Below are 15024 nucleotides of genomic sequence, written 5' to 3' on the forward strand. Positions count from 1 at the left end.
TTCGTGCACGCGGACCTGTACACCCGGGTCACCGACCTACCGACACAATTAGGAGAGCTATAGTAACGCGGCGGACACCTTGACAATGTGTGCTTCACTAGAAAATTCCAATCAGTTTCTACCACTTTGTTATTATTATTTTACGTACATTTAACACATATCGGTACGAGACGTCGTTAACAGATTGCAGATTTTTATACAATTCTCCGTTTCTATGCAGCTACACAAATGGATCGTACATTGATAGTAATTCGTTTATTTTTGCTAGTATTTTATTTGCCAGTGACTTGATAATTAGAGAAGTGCTCCACTTTGGATATTTTATATAATTTTGTATATTATATGCGTCCTCTGGATTTTAACAGCTTTAAATTCAACAGCGTTTCGATTGTTAATGTATTTCGAAATGGAATTAAAAAATTTCAAATATAGCTCACGAAGAGGAATTTTGTGAATGCCAAGGATATGACGGAATAGTGTTTTTGTTTACGTAAGAGGAGAGTCTACTAAATATTGACATAATATTAAGCTTACTATTTCTACCATTTTCATGCAGATATAACAGGTGTGTTTCATTTTTGCGAGATTGTATTTTCTTACTTCTTTTATTTTCTTCATAAAATTTTGTAACATTGCATTTTATATTTTTCTTACTTCATCTTCCATAACTTGTCAACAAAATTCGTAGAGTTAACGTTTCTACTATTAGGTTGTCCGAAAAGTTTCTTTCGTTTTATGAGGAAATCATAGACGCACAGTGTATTTTGTTTTATATTATTTCGTCGAATTACGTACGATCCATTTTATTCCATATATATTCATATTTCACAGACGTGGTTTCACCTTTGTATGAAGATGCACCGTTATAAAAAACACGTTTGCGAAAGAAAGACACTTTCCTAATATAATATGTTACATTTGAGGGCTATATGTATTTATCTAAGCTTTTGTGACTGACTATCATTTTTAACAAATGACGCGACGTTTCACAAATTCACCTACGTCTCAAGGACGTGGTTTAATTCATCTACGAAGAGTTTCCCATTTTAGAATCGAATAATGTGACATACGTCGTATGTTTCTCTGTTTCTTAAACATCTCTTTCTTGTTTTCTTTTTTTTCAGTAAATATACAGTTCAATTTTTGCAGGTACATAGATAACGCTGTTTATATGTCTAACCATTTTGACGTTAATATCCAAAACTAGAAAAAACAAATATTTGGAGGCAACCGGATGAATGTTAACGTCGTTAATCAACAGCTTTCCCAGTTGACACACATTGTGCCCGTTTCACGCTGTGTAAAAACCAAGCCATAGACGTTTAGCATCTGTGAATCTTCCATAACAAGAGTAAAATGTAGGTCGCTCGATAATTCCGCTTGATCGGACGAAGCTATTTCAATGTGGAATTCATTAGCTCGATTTATCTCGATCTGCAGCTTCTGTCAACGCTATTTCCGGCAGGTTACTTCCTCTTCGCTCAGTGATGCACGTTCTGTTCTTCATACGCAAATAGAAAGTCGAGAGTTACTTAATGCTGTAAAAATGAAATTTTACATATCAATGTAATTTGCAATAAATTTGATACCAAGTAATTTTATACCGAGTAATCGTCTTATTACAAACGATACGAATTATTATATTTATATGCTTCAAACATCTAAATGCTACGAAAATTTATAATGAGTCGTGTATACCATAAAATTGACAATTTTTCTATGAGCTGACTGTTTTACATTTTTTATATAGTTTCATCGTGCAAAACAATTGAGAAGTAATTGTTACTTTTTTAAAAATTACGTAAATAGATAAAAAAAAAAAATAGATTAGGGACGTTTGGGTGCAATGATGAAGCTTACAATGAAATTATTTACAGCTGCTGTTAATCTAGTAATAAATAATAATTTTGTAAATTACATTTAATAAGACATTTGGGACAACTTTTTCAATTAAATGTAAAATTACACTTCTTACATATTGTTTTAATTATTCAATATAATAATAGGAGATATAGCTAGAAATAATTGCTAAATATAGTAAATTAAAATGCTCAGGTAAAGCTGCCCGATTTTTAAAACCACTTGGCTTGTAGTAAAAAACAAACACAGACATAAATAATTCGATAAAAAAGGCTTACGTGTACTCACATGATTCAAACCCTTGAACTTTTTATGTTTGCTTGTAAGGACGCTTAAAACTTCTCGGGAAATCTACAAAACGAAGGAAAAAAGAGAGTAAAATTTTCAATTATGGCAAAATGATTTCATACGTTTTTAGTCATTTAAAGTAATTGTTGTAAATTCATTCTTTCGATAACAATCCTAAAAGTGTCTGTTCTATCTTCACATATTTTCTTTTCTCGCTCACACATGCCATTTGGAAATTTTTAAACATTTCATTCGTGCGATGCATGTATCGTAAAAATAATTATACAAAAATTCATATTTATTATATTTTATTTTCAAGAATAGTTTACATGCATAGCAACTAAAAACTTGTTTGTGCATAGATCGTACATAACGCTACGACACAAATTGGAATAAAATTTGATTCAGAAAGGAACGCGCGGATGTCATTTAAATTTCTTTGCTAAACACGGTAAGCATAATTATTTTAAGAATAGTCTACAAAATTTAGCTTTCACGAAACGTAATTGCTTAAACGTAGATCCATTATGTTAGCAGTTTTTAATTAAACTCAAAATAAGAATTATTAAAACGCATGTAATTTGATAAAAATATTTTTAATTCCTCAGGAAATATACCTCAAATAGCTAGCTCAATTGTAATTATTTCAAAAAAAGTATAAAAGACCTAGCTCTCGCGACACATAATTCGATATCCATTACTTGCGTCCCCTAGAAAATTCCACTTCATAATTGAACTTAAAATGCGACTTATTAAAGCGCACGTAATTTCAGAAAAATATATCAAGTTTCCCAAGAAATGTGCTTCAACCTAACTATTTCAAGAAAAGTATAAACAATTTATCTCTCGCGAAAAATAATTGGAAGTCCAATGTCTGGTTTCTTTAAAAAATTTCAGTTCTTAATTGACATTAACACAAGGATTATCAGGACATATTTAATTTCATAAAAATATATCAAGTTTCCCAAGAAATGTGCTTTAACCTAACTATTTCAAGAAAAGTATAAACAATTTATCTCTCGCGAAAAATAATTGGAAGTCCAATGTCTGGTTTCTTTAAAAAATTTCAATTCTTAATTGACTTCAACACAAGGATTATCAGGACATATTTAATTTCATAAAAATATATCGAGTTTCCCAAGAAATGTGCTTCAACCTATTTCAAGAAAAGTATAAACAATTTATCTCTCGCGAAAAATAATTGGAAGTCCAATGTCTGCTTTCTTTAAAAAATTTCAGTTCTTAATTGACTTTAACACAAGGATTGTCAGAACATATTTAATTTTATAAAAATATATCGAGTTTCCCAAGAAATGTGCTTCAACCTAACTATTTCAAGAAATGTATAAACAATTTATCTCTCGCGAAAAATAATTGGAAGTCCAATGTCTGCTTTCTTTAAAAAATTTCAGTTCTTAATTGACATTAACACAACGATTATCAGGACATATTTAATTTCATAAAAATATATCAAGTTTCCCAAGAAATGTGCTTCAACCTAACTATTTCAAGAAAAGTATAAACAATTTATCTCTCGCGAAACATAAGTGAAAGTCCATTATGTGCCTTTTCTAAAATGCTGCGGTTCTTAATTGACTTTAACGTAAGAATTATTCAAACGTACTTAGTCTCATAAAAATGTTTCAAAAGTTTCTCGGGAAATGTACTTCAATTGTCAGTTATTTATCGTCAGCTACAAAAATATGAAATCCCTGTCGAAGTAGGTCGTTGCTTTTCAAAAGCGGACAGCATTCTCTTTCTCTGTTGAAAGGATCCGCTTGAAACTTTCGCTGTGCCGCACCTAATTTTTGTTCTGTTTCTTCGACTTTTCGGCCTTCTTCCTCCTCCTACATGACTTTTCGTATTTCGTTTCAGAATTCTTGTCATTTTTATCACCGAAACTTCTTCGCTCCTATCTATATTTTTTCTTTTACCACGTCGTCCTGTTTTACCCGAACGCACGACAAACAACACCATTCGAAATCATTTGAAAATTTCCATTTCAGTGTGTCGAATCTTTGTAAAATTAATCGACGTAATTGAACTCCCCATGGAATTAAATATTTCATTTATTTTGAAAAATTCTTTTCGAATATATGTAGTCGAACGAACACATCAATTATTCTGAATATTATCGCTGTGCGAAGAATAAGATTTTTGAAAGTAATTTAAAAATATTTTTCGATATATCATAGCATTAGTAGAATAAGAATTGTATCTTATATTAACTCGAAAAGTGTGTATTGTTTGCTGATAAATGGCACGAAAGGAGAAATCCGATATTGATACGTTTTAGCACATCTTTGCTTTCCACTTCTTATCTGTTTCTTGATGATATTCTAAGCACAGTATAATCTCGAATAATCGAACGATCGATTAAGGGAACATCGATTAATGGTAATTTGAGGATGGCCCTTTGCAAGATGATTGAAAAACGAGAATTGAAGAACTGAAAACAACGATTATCCCTTTGTTTAAATATTTTTCCTGCTGTTTAATATCGATTTTAATATCGATATTTACGGAGCAGTAAAAACGCATAAAAGTACGAAAACATAATTATTCATTTTTTAGAGCTACGCGCGTCATAATTATATCTTAGATAATTTATGATCATTTATCAATCATAATTATTTCAATATATTAAAATTGTAATGATATTCAATATATATTATTAGGTCGTCCGAAAAGTTTCTTTCGTTTAATAAGAAAATAATGGATGCACAACATTTTTCGTTTTATATTATTTTATCGAATTACGTATGATCCATTTTGTTTTATCCAGATAAAGATCACAATGTTTGACAGATTAGGTTTCATGTTTGTATAAAAATGCATCGTTGTAAAAGACGTGTTTATGAAAGAAGGACACTTTTCGGATAACCTAATATATAATATTAAGGTATAATAATTAAAGTTCAACCTTAAATTCGTTTTAACGTAAAACATTAACTTTCTCGAATTTGCATACCAATTTACGATCACTGTCCTATATAAAAAAACAATAAATATTTCTCAAATAAAATCAAAAAATCTCGCGATATGATATTGTTGTTATTTCTATACTCAGAGGTAAGATCAGAATAGTTACTATTTTATTGAATGGATAAATCTATCACACCGTTCTGAGCCAAAAAAAACCTTTATTGCACGCGCTTACGAAAACAAGGGATAAAAACAAAAAAGCATCTTAAGCCTATCGGTTAAATCTATCGATTAATTAATTAGAATCATCCTCTAGTTACTATTTCTTATAACTAACGCATCTGCATATGGATGGCGAGCACGAACTCACGTTGTCATTTTCAACAGATATGCCATATGACAAATTCGAATTTTATGACGTAACTATCGAACCTAAATTACACGGAAAAAAGAATGAAGAAAACAGTGACACATATATGTGGTAACTAAAATGGGTCTTAGAGTAAGTTAAAGACAGAATTCTTCTTTTTCTAAAGAAGGAAAAGCTGAACGATAACATCGGTGAGGTTCACGTGTGATGAGCAATTACTGGGATGTACACGACCACGCGACAGCGGTGATTATATTTTACGAGGCTTACGGATTAAAGGGAATTTTCATGCGACGCAAGGAATAGAGGGCAGCGAAAAGCTCACGACAGCATGAAATTCCTTCGCTTTATTTATTACCAACAGCCTCTATACGTTTATGTATATGTTCCTGTTCGAGATGTTCAAGTTCGAGTTAAATTGAAATTGAGATCCACGTTAAGCTTACTTTTGATCTCCACTCGAATCCAGCGAGATCGTTAAGTTAGGAAGATAGATTTCCTGGTGAAAATCGTATTATATTACACGTAAGATAATAAAATAAAATATTAGTAAACGGAGATGTAACTGGAAGTCATCCAAAGCCGAAAGGCATGGATCACAGATAGATAATACGACTAACAGTCGTTCCCCTGAATACTATAACGTTCCATCGACGCAACGATTCAATAAAACAAGGCTTAGACTGCTAAGGACGCTCCTCTATATCGATGGTCTCTTAAAGGAGGCAGTAAAGCGAACGAAACGTTCAATACGTTCTGCCAGACATCGTTTTAACCGTTTGATCGCGCTACTTAAATTTTCTGTGGAAAAATCGTAGTACGCTTGAACGCTACGGACCACTGACGGTATTTTGTATTTCATTATTATCTTCTCAGTAATTTTTATTGAACAAAACTTGAAATATTTATAATAGCGTGCCTATATGATAATACAGATGTATTTCAAAAAGTAGCGAATATCGCAATCGATTAACACTAGAACTACCATACCAGTCACATTGACTGGTTTTACAATTTTATTTTAAAATTCCTACTTCATGTTATATTTTTTTTCCGCAATGATGTAATGACTTTCGCAACGATAACTGAAAGAATAATATAATGAATTTTATTTTCTTTTTTATGTATTCAAGCTGAAAATAATTTTGTATCAAGGCTACTTATACCAATACCAGTCAAAATGACTGGAACTTGTCAAAGTGTAAAAGGATGCTGCAATTTGTTCATCGAACCCCAATTAACCAGTTTCCTCGTTTTGTACAACTTGCCACACGTTTTGAAAATTTTTACTGCGTGTCATTCCATATGATATCAGTTATCAGGAAAATTCTAGATGCTAACACTGGAAATACCGCAGCAGTCCAAATGACTGGTTCTACAATTTTATAAATATGTCAACCCTCGTTTAGGGATCCCAGATGGATTAATAACACCAAAAATCTGCTACATAACGTGGAATTGCTTCTGTAAGAAAATAATAAATCAATAAATATAAAAACATTCTATCATTGCATATTTTTTAAAGACAAGTCAGTTTGGCCGATTTTGGTACAAATAGCTTCGTGTTAACTATCGATAGTTCCATTGTTAAGACAAGCGGTATCGCGCTGTTTTGGATTTTTCAACTCTGTTTCTTCAACGACCCATGGGACTCAAACGATTAACGAGTGGTTTGTAACCAGTTCGCTATCGACGCAAGGAAATCCCACGTCGTAATTGTTTCGAAATTAAAAATCATCCGTCTAAATGCGGAGCTATGGAACGCAGTGGTATTAGACAGATTATCGTTGGGGGATTTGTGTTAATCTCGATCCGTGTAATCGTGATGTGAACAAAGTGAAGGTATTAGTCGGGATAGGGAAAGGCTCGGCTTATCTGTACCATATTACAACACACGGGTAGGTAAAAAGCAGTAGCTTGTACAGTTAAACGTGTAGTGGTGAAGGGGATCGTAGAGGAAACATCAAGTTAAACGAAGGAACGTGTCCGCCTGTCGCTCGTCTCTGTGCGAAGCTCGGATTAAGTTGACTATGAGTGTAATTTTATTGGCCAGCTATGCTGTAAAGGATTTTACAAATTTCGTTTATTCCGCAGCTTCTCTTAAGGAGACGAGATTGAGAGGTGGCACATATCCTGCAGTGGCTGACTAAGCGTAGCTTCGCGTACAAAAGAGTTTTTCGATATTGAATACAAATCTTATCGAAACAAGCTCGATTAATGTATGATATACTAATTTAAATAAATGCTTCAATAAATTTGTACAGATAGAAGAAATATTGGCACGTTCTCTTATTATGTTTCAGTGAAACATTTTTACCACACTGTACATTTCGTTTTTGTAGTATCAGATCTTTGTAGTCATGTGGGAGTGCTACTAATTTATAGGAATTTACCATGCACCATTACCATTTACCATGCAATTTAATATATTAGATGTCCGAAAAGTTTCATAAGGTGAGAATAAATTTCTGTAACAACAATTTCTGTTTTATATTATTTTATTGGATTAGGTATGATCCATTTCGTTATATTTCTATTATTATGTTCGTGCATAATTCAGTAAACTAATATAAAACAAAAAATATTGTGCGTCTATTATTTCCTTATAAAACGAAGGAAACTTTTCGGACATCCTAATACCTGCACCTAATTAATCAGTACATAAATTGCAATAACGGGACAGTACTTTCTGTGCACACTGTATGTTAAGAAATTTTATAATCTATATTAAAAGTAATGAAAGATATCTATGTATGGCATATCTCTTTCAACAGACACAAATAGAAAGAGAAAATATTCTTTGTTGCTTTCCTTAATCAAATTAGGAATTAAAAAAATTTAATAAGAATTTAATTAAACAATTAATTCATAATATAGCTCGTCGAGTCGAAATTTTATTAGCACCAGGATGGAATATTCTATTTTCACCAATTAAGATGAAGCTATTTAAGTTCCATTATTTTTGACAGTTTTAAATCAAAATGGACGAATGTGAATAAAAAGATAAATGTTATCGCGACATCGCTATCTAAAAATCGCAGGACAGTTAAGTATCGTTTCGCGAGGATTAAATTTTCAATGCGTCTTTCAATTTATCACGTAATAAATGTGAACGTGCCGTTTTCGTATTACCCTTACTTCTAGAATATACAATTTTCGGAACTCGATCGACTCATCAAATGCAATTTGTCGTCCGACGTTGAAACTAAGAGCAAAACTGATAGCGGAGGACTTTCGAGGAAAAACCGATAACGACTTTTTTTAGAATTCTCGTCATAAATGGATTTTACGCTTGCGGTCGCAGTTTGCAATTCTAAAGGTTGCTGTGCGAGAGCAAAAAAAAAAAAAAAGAAATGGATGGAACTTTTAAAAAATTCATCTTTCCTTAATGAATATCAATTGCAAAAGCTGTAATAATAACTCGGCATAGTAACGTAATCGCAACGTACAATGAATTTAAAATACATATACGAGTAAATATAATTAAAGTTTCATAGTATATTTTGCTGTAATAACTTTATTCGTCCTTTTCAGATGGTCTTTTCACGTTATTCCAATTTCAAGCTTATTATAATCTTTTATTCTGAAACGAAAATTACACGCAACCTGTAGATTATAATGAAAATAAACGAAATGTTATTCGTATATAGGATGATTCACCTAAATTGGCAACGGTTTAATATCTCGTAAACTACCCATTTAATTTTAATCGTTTTGGTCGCTTTATGGGATAAACAGACTAAATTAATTTTCGCTTACTTTCCATAGAAAACAAAACGAGGATTGGCTAACAAATTTTAAATTGACATCTGGGTAAAGTAAATTATTTCTGTAATCTACATTAAACAGATTGAATAAGTTTTATCTTCTATAAAAGAAATAAAAAAAAAATGTTCCAAAAGGAGATTATATTGAAATACGATCTGGCAGCAGAAAATTTGTCATATGTAATTTTTTGTCATTTTTCAGTTGTCATTTTTCAAGTAATATGCGTGGATTAATTTTGGCTTTTTCGATTCTTGATATTATGAAGTCTGCTTTCTGCTTGATAGTCTTGCTTTCAAAGGGAGCTAAGGTTAACGCGTTTATCTAAAAATTATTTAAATTATTTATCGTAATTGGCAATCGTGCAAGAGCTGCAAATTTCCTTTCCTGGTTTCGGTAATTCCACATTTTCAGTTTCATTCGGCAAACGAAGTTGTTTGACGTTAAGTGCAAATCTTGAGGTGTTGCTGTGAGATTATCAATTTGATAGATGCCAAATGATATTAATAGCGTTGCTTCTCAAATGCAAATGAACTGAATTCTACTTGTTGAATCACCAACATTATATGACACAATTCTGATTACATCATTCTGAGACCACGTCGATTTCCTCCGCATCGATTGAAAATAATCTAAATGCTATGGTAGTTGATAATAAATCAGTTAAAAAGAAATTTCCATCTGTAACATTTTCTTTTTTAAAGAATTTATGTAGCAACTACGAGGTGGAATTTCGTTGCACTTATAAGCAAATCTACAAATCAGTGTATTATGTTATCATACGTGAAATTACTAATTTACATAGCAGAGTCCGAGTGGAAATTTCTCATTTCTAAATTAATTTAAATCCATTAATGTACAGATGATGAAAAATCATTTACATATGTATACGTATCGCTGCGGCTCAAAAATTTCCAGCATCTTTCGCTTTCTCGACGATAGAAACTTTCTCATACAGAAATTTTCAGCCAAAATTATAAGGATCATAATCAATTAAGTTTCATTTTGAAATGTAATTAATTGTAGTTCCAATACTACGGAAGAATAAAATATTTTTTTACTTAAAGAAGTCATTGCTTCTTTTGAAATCTTAACATGCTCCAATCTCGTGAACACGAGTATATAGTAGGTACAGGTTGCGTTAAAAACGAGCAGAAAAATAGGTAATGTACCTGCACCAATATCGCATTCATCATTTCTTTTCTATAAATCATCACAGGCTACTAGGGGATCCAGTCTACTCATGACAAATGCCAAGGGTTCATAAACCATTTTTTTCACTGCGCGTTCATTCGCCAACGACAGAACCGTGGATAATAGCGATGCCAGAAAACGCTCATTTAACGATGCAAATGCTTTAAATTTCCTGTGATTTCCGCCGAACAGTTGTGCGAGACTGAAAATGTTCCAATGAATTGAAGCTTCGATCAACGCGGGATAATTAAACAGCGAGCATGAGCAACTGATTAAAGCTTTTGCAAGATAACAGTTTTTAAGCGAAAAGGCTAGTAATAAAATTCAATATAAATAATCTACAGCAATTTAATACGTTGTTTGAAAAATTGCATATTATAGAAAGAAATTGAAACTGGAATTCGTTTCTGTAGGTAAGACACACCGATGATTTTTTCGTGTACTGGTAACGAAATGCTTTACATAAACGCGTTAAATAAATATACAGCGCATGAATAAAGATGCAATGCGAAATAAAATACAAGAATGCGAATAATAATTATATTCTACTGGCAAAATGTTTAAAATATCGCTGTTTCAATTTCGATATTTAAATTTATGTAATTCTAATTTCTTATCGTTGCTACAGTGCCTACAAAAGATATTTGCACATTACAAAATATGTACGAATACTCTGTTTAATTATCATGTATAATATGCAATATGGAAAATAAAAATATTTGTTCATATACGAACAGTAATGAACAAAAGCTAAGTCTCTCAAAATTATGTAGATTTAACATTTCTCCAAAGTATATAATTCTAAAATATATCAAGATCTTAATTGCTTTAATCGTATAAATATTTCCTTTACTCTAAATGCAGTAAGAAGTGAAAAATAATTTCACTACTTTAGAAAAACTTCCTCACTTGTAAATTGCCTAAAATAAAAAGGTGGAGAAATCTTCGAACTGCGTTCATCTTATCATTTTGTAAAAGCACCCTCAGATCTTTTATTGTTCAGTTAACATTTAAGATACAATGAACTATTCAAAGCAATACAAATTCTTGTATAATCGAATTGCACAAGATTTTTCGTATACGTAAAACGATAATCAACGTAGAAGGAATCATAAAAATTGTACGCTTCCTGAAGCAATTCACTGCTGGAAGGAGCTTTTTGTTATTTCCTGAAAGATGGCAGGTTTATTGCTTATTTGCCGACATGTAACGCGAACAACGCGTAAACAATAATCGCAGAAGTTGACTCTGTGTTGGTCGTTAGTGATGCAAGTGAATTTAAAATTCTAAAATGCATCCTTTATTTCCTCTTCTGGAGGCACACGGCCAACCGCTGCCTCTGTACGTGCCTCCATACGGAGTTTAATTGTTTGCCGTGGTCTTTCCTTCTTTCTCTCCGTCTGTCACTTTTTTCCTTCGCCTTAAATCGATTCTACGTGAGTCGCATACATCAGCTAAAAAGCGTGAAAATTTCTTCCTTCGGTGTATTTCAACGTGGAAAATTTTGAACTGCAATTTACTCGCATTACACGGCGTGGCAAAGACATCTTATTGAATTTTATTTATAATTTTTTCAACAAATCTCGAATCGAGAAAATCAAGGAAAAGTACGATATTTTGTTTAAGATAGCGAAGTTGGCTTTAAAAACTGTCGAAAAAATAGATAAAATAATTGGAAAGATGATTGCATAAATGAAAACATAATACCATGAAACTTATGTGAGCTAAAAATATCACAACCTGAAATTCTTTTACAGAATAATATAATTAAAATAATTAATTATTATAAACGATTAAAAAAGATATAAATATATATATTGACCTCGTTTTTTACTAACAACACGAATACGTATATAGAAATAAATGCATAATTATTTCCCACCTTATATACTACACGTCAAGTAGTTTTAATCATTTTACGAAAATCGTAAACATTATGCAATTTCGTTTCGTTGATTTTATTAAAACGATGATATGTTACCAGTAACAGAGAATATTTTTTATAATTGTTGCACCTTTTTGGTTTAATCCCACTAACAGTTTTTGTTGAAAGTATAATTCCATTAAAAAACACGATATTATACGTATGGTCGAAAGAATTCGTTTCGATATTTTCAATATTATTACAGTTTAATCCGTTGATTGAATTGGAGATGCAACAGGAATATATTTTTCAACCATTCTGACAATATTGGTCATATATTACGAATGTTGGTAGAAATTCCTTTCTCTAAATATGTATTACACGTACATGCATATAATTGTCGATTTAATGAGAAATAATGAAATATCATGTGCCTAGTGAAAAGCATACAAGTGATGAATGGCATCGTTGTTATAAATTAACATTAATATTATTAAATACACTGCGAAATCCAATTATATATAAACCAGGTGATAAATTAGGAAGTATTATCTATAGCATAGAAATATTATAGAACTGTTATACATTTGGAAAACATGAATATCGAAAAGCAAAATATCAAACATTCGATACAGATGAATTGCGTTAGGTGAAACGTACAAGGAATGCTTCGTAAAAATACGAATAATACGTAACGCTGCGAACATGCTCACGTACAATTAAATTGTGATAATTTCCCGAGCACGTTTCTTCTGCTGATTAATTTATGACATGATTAATCGCGACATGATTAATTGCACAGTGGTTTAAATTCTACTTTGACGCTATTTTCTAGCGTATTAAACGTTCAGCCTTTATGACGACCACCGACCACCGTTGAAGTTCATTAAGATTTTCAGTGCGATGAAAATAATCTCTCATGCGCCGGCCTTTTTAATTAATTTAATCCGTCTCGCTGCCTTTAGTTTACCGTATCGGAGTGAACGTCATGTCGAGTTGAAGCGCAAACACGTAGACAGATGCGATATACATTTATCATTTTAACTGTCAAATTGCTTTTATTAGTTGGCAACACAGTGATAAAATGTAGGCTCGTAGATTTAACTGTATTGGTATAACGCTGCACAAATGATCCCATTATTTCACAATTTTCCTTCGTTACGTTTATCTACTACTTTCTCACCTTCCAGATTCCAATCTTGTCGTCATTACTGTGTTTGTGAGAGTAGATAGTGAGAGATTGTGAGAGTAGATAGTTGGGAGAGTAAAAAAGCTACAAATAAAGTTGAACTGCTGTATAAATCGAAGTAACAGTAAATAACAGTAGTAACAATATTTAAAAAATGTCGGAATTGATTTCATAATATATACAATGGTTACTTATTTGTTGTTGAAAAATCGATACATAAAAGGTCTATTTCAACAATCCCATTAACTGATTACTTTTTTATCCAAAAGTGTAGGTTTATCTAAAAACAAATAATAAAACGTATACTTAGGATAATCAATAATTTCACAATGCGTATCATCGATATATTAACGATGCACATTTACAATAACTTTTATTAGGCACAGAATGATCCAAAAATTATGTTTGTTTCTACCGAATAACGAAACGTTAAAACGAATATTGCACATATAATTAGTTCTATATTAATTCTTTCACCAAATATAGTATACTCTCATTATTATTTATTCTGGTCTCTACAAAACTTATCGTAAAAACATATTCGAAAAATGAAATACCGCAGACGCTCTATTTGAAAGAATTCATTATCGAAAGAGACGACAAATTTTCGAAGAGAGGCACGTGGAAATATCAAACGTTTAATTCGAATTAATATGTCTGTTTCTAACAACCTTACAAAAAACAAATACAATAATTTCTAACTATTTTAATTTGGTAAAAATAATCCTAAATACAGTACACAGTAAAATAATCCTAAAAAAAAGAAAAAAAAACAATCAGGTAGAATGAAACGCGTATATTAATTCTACGATTTCGTTATACACGGCGGCATTCACAAACTCGACCTACATCAATATACACGTAGTTACATATCCACAAAATTAATCAAGCAGAATGTGCAATATATTAATCTCATGATTTCATTGTACACACATGGCGCCATTCGCAAACTCCACGTACACTGGTACGTAATTACATATCCGCACAATTAATGCGTACGTAAGCGTTAAATATGAAACGTCGATCCGGTATATATTTACACGCGCAAGACGTCATTCCGCCGATTTACCAAAAGCTTGTGATGTGGCTCATGAAGCGGTGGTATACCTGTTGAGTGGTCTCCGGAGGCTTGTTAGGTACACGTTACCGGAACGTACGTTTGCGGTTGCTGGCAGAAAGGAACGCGATTAATTTCGGTTTGACTTGCGAAGCAAAATTTACAGCGCGATGAATCTTGCACCGGTCGCGAAACTCTGCCAACTTTTGTGGTTTCCAATAGCGGATTTTGGCACGAGAACATGGACAAATTCCTTTGTCCAGAAGCCGATTCGTTCTGCAGTTCGCCTCTGTTGTAGTAACGTGGAGCTTGACTGAACAAAGGAAGAAACGATATCGCTAGCTGTTCGAATCTTGCGTCATCAAAATATCAAAATATTCGAGGCTTTGTTGTGGCATTACTATAGGCAACGAACGAAATTGTTCTTGATATTTTTTTAATAATAAAATTGTCCAAATTGTCATGGCCAATGTCCGGATGATTATGCAAATGTAAGTTTTATGTTAGAAAGA

General features: G+C 32.1%; 1 protein-coding gene and 1 long non-coding RNA gene across 3 annotated transcripts in view; one reads left to right on the forward strand and one right to left on the reverse strand.

Annotated features, from left to right (window-relative positions):
• Positions 1–15024, forward strand: part of nAChRalpha4 (nicotinic acetylcholine receptor alpha4) — a 384984-nt gene that overhangs the window by 244054 nt on the left and 125906 nt on the right. The window lies entirely within an intron of this gene.
• LOC143302664 (uncharacterized) lies at positions 507–14724 on the reverse strand. Its single transcript, XR_013058345.1, has 3 exons — positions 14563–14724; positions 2149–2211; positions 507–1538 (listed from the first exon to the last, which is right to left on the reverse strand). It is a non-coding gene; the product is annotated as an uncharacterized LOC143302664 (long non-coding RNA).

This window comes from Bombus vancouverensis, chromosome 5, assembly GCF_051014615.1.
Source record: "Bombus vancouverensis nearcticus chromosome 5, iyBomVanc1_principal, whole genome shotgun sequence".
Lineage (NCBI taxonomy): Eukaryota > Metazoa > Arthropoda > Insecta > Hymenoptera > Apidae > Bombus > Bombus vancouverensis.